General features: G+C 51.1%; 1 protein-coding gene across 5 annotated transcripts in view; it reads right to left on the reverse strand.

Moving 5' to 3' along the window:
- The window catches only part of nos1 (nitric oxide synthase 1 (neuronal)), a 51,196-nt gene extending 47,129 nt beyond the window's left edge, over nt 1–4,067 (reverse strand). For 3 of the 5 annotated variants that reach the window (XM_086031890.1, XM_086031889.1, XM_086031887.1), the window contains exon 1: nt 3,822–4,064. The gene's annotated coding sequence lies outside the window, so the exon portion shown is untranslated. Of the gene's footprint in view, nt 1–3,821 lie in introns of all 5 variants that reach the window. The other 2 variants (XR_015086965.1, XM_086031888.1) reach the window with 2 other exon arrangements.
- Between the last annotated feature and the right edge of the window lie 1,933 nt (nt 4,068–6,000).

Genomic DNA, 6,000 nt, shown 5'->3' on the forward strand with positions numbered 1-6,000 from the left:
ATTTACCTGTAATTTACAACTGGCCAACTATGTATGAATACACAAGCAATTCACTACAATTTGTGGCCGTTAGGCTATTTTAGTAAGCCGTCTTTCACTCTTTTCGACGATTTGAAATGTGTTTAAATGTATTTTTAATCACGTAACGCACATCAAACTACGTGAAATGCAAAAGCAATCAAACTTTTGCGTTGCTTTTTTTTGAACCAATCCCCGCTTATTCACATTTTTTGCCCATTTATTCATAATTTTTGGACCACGCGTATTGACTTTTTGGGGGAAAACTCTTTCTAGGAGTTGTTCAATTCTATTGGTGTGGGAAAAAGTTGCAAGATTCTTAAGTGAACTTGAACTTTGTGGAACTCGACGTCCATTTGTGAGCCGATGACGAAATGACCACATGCTTCCATCTGCTTTTATTTTGTCTGGACTTAGTTGTTCTTTTGACTTCTTACACTCGATCTCATACCGCAACGGAGCTGATCTCGTTTATGGCCAATCATTTTGTCAGGAGGGTTACACATTGATCCCTTGAAAAAACAGCGATACAAAGGCGGCTGTGTTCTTTTACGCTTTCGCACGCTCACAATGCGACACTTCATCAAGTTGACAGCCGTTGCCTAAGCAAATAGCCGACGCGTGACGAGCGCAACCGATTGGCTGCAACCGTCTGCCACGTCGGCTAATTGGGCCAATGACAAGTAACTAAGTCCAAATGTGCTATTTTTGGGGGCGTATTTCTTTTTCTCACCGCTTGTTACGTTTGCCAGGGATGAGGACCAAGCCCTGCCGCAAAAAACAAGTCACAGAACTTGCCACTCACAACATGGCAACCACATCAGTCTTTGGGCTAAATCACAGGTGCCAAAATGGCGGTCTGGCCGGCAACAAGCATTGCAAAAGCGATGGCAAAACGCGTTGGTCGACTTCAACTTTATTGCACCGTCTCTGCACTTTTATCAATGAAGACCAATATAAGATATCGCAAGTATTTCTTGGAACCAATCCTCCTTTAAAAGAAAGTGAAAAGTAGCCGAGCAGTTATTGACAACCGGGGCAGTCCCGATGTGATTGATACAACACCCTGAGAATTGTCAATGTGGTTTTGCCGATTTTCATGCAGACTGCCGACAATTCAGGGTCTCGGGGAACAGAAGTGACCTCGCGGCGCCGGGCGGGCACGGGGAACGCCCAGCTCTGGTCACGTGACCTCGGGAAGCCGGGCCAGCCCGGCCGGCGCCGCGATGTCGTTTTCGGCCGACGGGGTTAGAAAAAAAACGGCCGCACCCTGCGACGCCTCGAGATGTTCCACAAACGCAAGATCAGAATCAGAATGCCGTGTGGAGACGAGAAGAACATATTTCCAACTTGACTTTACCTTTAAAGCGGAAGTCAAACCAAACATATTTTTTTGTTCGATGCAAGCGCGCTAGTTGAAACAAGGCATTCTGATCGATATTGCCTTTGTGGAATGAGAATTAATCAAACGTTTTTAGACAGCTCAGGAGGCGGCCATTTTGTCACCTGTGTCGACTGAAGATGACGTCACAAATGCTCGGGTAACAGCCAATCAGGGCTGACCTGTTTCCTGAAGCTGAGCCGTGATTGGTCGTTAGCTGAGCAATTGCGATGTCATTTTCAGTCCGCGGAAGTGACAAAATGGCCGCCCCCCGACATGGCTGAAAACGGCTGGATTTTGCCACTTAACTCCTTATTCCACAAAGGCCAAATTCATCAGAATGCCGTGTTTGGACTAGTGGGCCTGCTGGGCACATATTCTTGACAAAAATATCTTTGCGTTGATTTCCACTTCAAGGTCACCGCTAAAGCCAAAGCACTCACTGCGAGCAATATCGAGCGTGTGGGCAATGAAGCCGAGGTTTGCGCTGGCCCAAACGCTGACGATCGGGAGCCTTCAAAGTGCGCGTTTCCGTGAAGACCGACCGAGCGGAGTCGCCCCGAGGCGTGGGAATAAGTTAAGGCGGCCGGGCCTTTAATCCCACGCGGGCTCCCCGCCGAGGTGCCAAATGGCCGAAAAGTGACGCAAGCCGGCGCGGGCTGGCGCCTCCCCTGGCTTTGAGTCACGCTGGCTTCCTTGGTAACGAGCGGATGACAAAGTGGCAACGCGGCGCGGCACATAGCGGCGCGGCGCATAGCGGCGCGGCGCATAGCGGCGCGGCGCATAGCGGCGCGGCGCATAGCGGCGCGGCGCATAGCGGCACGGCGCGGCGCATAGCGGCAGAAGCCACGTCGGCCCAGCGCACGTGCGCACGTCATGAGCATCTATCCGCAGGCTGCGTGGCCTTGAGGAGAGACGCACAACACGCGTGTGGAAAAATTGATCTGCAGATTTGGATGCAAAATAGCAGCTCCGTCGACTACTCGTCACAACAAGAAAGGTCGCTGCCGTCACTTATTTGGGAGCGATCGGGTCGCTCTTCTTTGATAAGAGAAGCCGACATCGCGATTTCGTAAAGGTGAACAGCACTATGGCATCTTCAACGAGGTCTTTTGGTATATGCTGATAACGAGTTCATCGGCAACAAAGCCATCAGAAGTGTTCCTGGAAATGCCGGCACCAATTTAGCCTTTTACATACTAAAGCTTTTTTTTTTTTCTTTTCTTTTCTTTTTTAATTTAGCGGCTTCGGTGAAACTTTTTCCGAAATGCTGATGACGATTCAGTGCTCACTAACGGACAGAAGTTAGTCACATTTTCCGGGGTCAATGTAAACAAGACAACGTATTGTTTGTGTGTTTGTCAACAACGCTGTGCGCGTTGATCGAAAGAAACGTTGAGGATGATTTCGATGTCACGTAACGCGACGCGGGCGTTTTTGCACAATCAACAGCACTTTGGTCGTCGACGAACCCGCAGTCGGCGTTTCCATTAACGGTAACCACGAGTTCATCTTCGAGGAAGCTAACGTCGGCGTTTGCATAACATTTGGTGACAATTTAGCCAAGCGTGGACGCCAACTTGTATTTGTAAACAGCGGCAATGATTTAGGGTCCCTTCAACCAACTCTACGTCATTTAAAATAAATAAATATTGACCCCGATGTCGTTGCCAATGTAGTCCATGTGCTTTCTTAAAAAGTAGTTCAGTCTTGCGAGCGCCAAACCTTTGTGTGGTTCATCAACGTCGCTGCCAATTTAGTCTTCAGTGAACCCGTGATCATTTTCGTAAAAATCTGCGACAATTTAGTGTCTTCTTTGAGCCGACATGTGTTTCTTTCCCCCCAAATATTGACGGCAATTTTCAGTTTTCTTCAACTACGCTAACGCTCATGTTTTTTTTTCATCAGCGCGGATGACAATTGAACTGCAAACGCATGTTGTCACAAGACAGCCGGCCGTAACTTGTCACGCAGGATCCGTCCACACAAAAACAAAAACTTGACCAACAGGCTTCTCTGCACTGATCTGAAAACTGAAACAATGAAATGACAATTGTAAAAACATCCTGGCTTCGGATTGATTGCCATTCGTCTGCTGTGCCTTCGGTTTGGGAATCGAGTGACGTGAAAGCCGCTCGCTTTACTTTGGGCTTGGGGAGTGCAAAGCCCCCCCCCCCCCCCCCAGAAAAAAAATAGAATGCGCTAGCATTTTGGTGTCGCTGATTTTACGCAGCAACAAGTTGTCCATCACTTGGGGAGGGGGGCGGGGGAATAACGCTAAGCGGTGGAGGTGTGAAGTATCATTTTCAAGTTGCCTCCTCGCGCGCACCAGCACGTTGCGCAACCCCTTTTTTTTTTTTTTGGTGCAAACATACCGTAGGCCTACCGTACAAACCGTAGCAGGAGACGGAAATCAACTCACCCGTTGAGAATGTGAGCACCAACTCTGTGGATGCGCAGCAGCCCTCCCACAAAAAAAGAAAAAAACCCCAAAAACTTGGTGTGAAACTCCTCAGCAGTACGTGCGCTTCATTCCTCACACACCCCCACAAAAACCAAGAGGAGGGACGGGATGGGTGTGGGGTCGTTCAAAAGGCAAAAAGGTGTCAGGATGGGGGGGGGAAGCGGAGATTTTGCTCGCGCTCTGCCTCTCTGGAGGCTCGCCTTGTGCTTCGCGCAGCGCTCGGGCGCCTTTTTAAAGCCACGGGAGGAGAGAGAGGGACCAGCGCGGATGGATCAGGGGGGCGGGGGGGTTTGCACATCGCCTGTCGTCATCGCTCAGCTCGCGACGGGAGGCGCTTCGTACTCGTCCTCGTCCTCGTCCTCATCCTCATCCTCATCCTCATCCTCATCCTCATCCCCCCCTCCGCCGCAGAGAGCAAGAGAGCGGATGGAAAGCTGGAGCTCGTGTAGACCAGCGCCACGCCACGCCAGCCGCAATTTCATTTCTCGGTTCGTGAACAGGGACGAGCCAGGCACGTTGCGCTGAAGGCGGCGACGTTTTCCATCTGGGCCGCGGGTCGGCAAACTAAAAGTGGGAAGCGAGAACCTCAACCTTGTTTTGCATCCCAAGTGAGAAGAAGCCTGCACAGATGGCGATTTGCATCCGCACATGCCAAAGACAAATCCATAGCGGTTTGCATTGATCAAAACAACAAAGCCGTCCAGAAAACCCGAAAGATTATTTCTGCACGCGATAAAAGCATTGCGAGCTCCGAAAGACGACGCCCGCTTGGAGCTTCCGTTCAAATGAAACGGTTCCTTTGAGTCCCGCTGGTCTTCACGGAGCCGCGGGCAAACTCGCGCGACTAGGCGTCAACACGACGGCGTGGGCAGCGTGCACGCAGTCAGCCGCCCGCGACTTGGATTCGAAAGGCCGATTCCCCTCAAGAACATCAAAGGCATATTTGCAACATAAGAGTGCAGCGGAATACGGATCGGAGCCGCTTAATGCCATTGCTGCTGCGGAAGCTCGGCGCGCCGGGCCTTCGACGCGCCGGGCCTTCGACGCGCCGGGCCTTCGACGCGCCGGGCCTTCGAAGCGCCGGGCCTTCGACGCACCGGGCCTTCGACGCGGCCTCCGTCTTCGCGCGCCGTCGCAAGCTAACGGTTAGCCTGAAGCGAACAGTTCCCGGAGCCGGAAGCGTCGTTTTGTTCGCAGACTCCTCTTGGATCTCTCCATGCTTTGCCAACCCAGCCTTGAAGAGCTCCATCGATCCAATTGGAATTCTTCGATTCGAGTCGCCGTCGCTCACGTTGTCCACCGGAGGGCGATCCGCAATCGGCCGCTACTCAAGGCAGATGACGACTTGAGGCCAAGGAAGGCCACTTTGCACAAAATGCACAAAACCAACCAACCAACCAACCAACCGACCGACACCTCCTCTGGAAGTATTTGAAGAGACGAAATCCAATAGCATGCAAAACACCTGCTGAACCTCCTTTGGTTTTTGGTTTTTGGTTTTTTCATGCGCTGCCATGACTTGGATGGACTTTGTCTACATTAAACAAGGCAGGGTGGCAAGTGCGGGAGGAGGGATGGTAGAAAAGGAAGGAAGCCAGCAGGGAAAGATGAAGAAAGAAAACAGGAAGTCAAGAAGGAAGCCAAATAAGCGACAGCGCACACGTTGCAGTTTACCTTGGAAATGTACGCGAGCGCTTCCTCGCCCTGACCAACGGTGACTCCAATCGTCTCCGAAGTCCCACAAAGTCCAAGTAGTGGGCTTTTTTTTTTTTTTTTTGTCTTCTTTTTCCTCTCAAGTCCCACTGCTTGGTTTTGCTCCCCTCTCACATATTCAATCATTTACACGAAAGCTCACGTACGCACGGATGCAGTGATGCGCCAACGGCTGAAAAGGACGAGGACGATCATTTTTATGAATGAGGACGGAGGGACGAGGACGGAAGGCTACCCCGGTCGCGGACTTGAATGACTTTTGTTGTGTTCTCATCTGGGGTGCCCGGGACAAACTCATTGGATCTACGTGCGCTCCGTTGGGAAAGATTGCTTGGGATTTCGTCCCATTGGGTTGTAGTCGGACCTTGTGGAGCCGATTCATCCCCAAGAGTGAGACTCAACGTGTCAAACGGCGTAGAGGACG

The sequence above is a fragment of the Filicampus tigris genome, chromosome 5 (genome assembly GCF_054856515.1).
Source record: "Filicampus tigris isolate MCC_2025a chromosome 5, RoL_Ftig_1.0, whole genome shotgun sequence".
NCBI lineage: Eukaryota > Metazoa > Chordata > Actinopteri > Syngnathiformes > Syngnathidae > Filicampus > Filicampus tigris.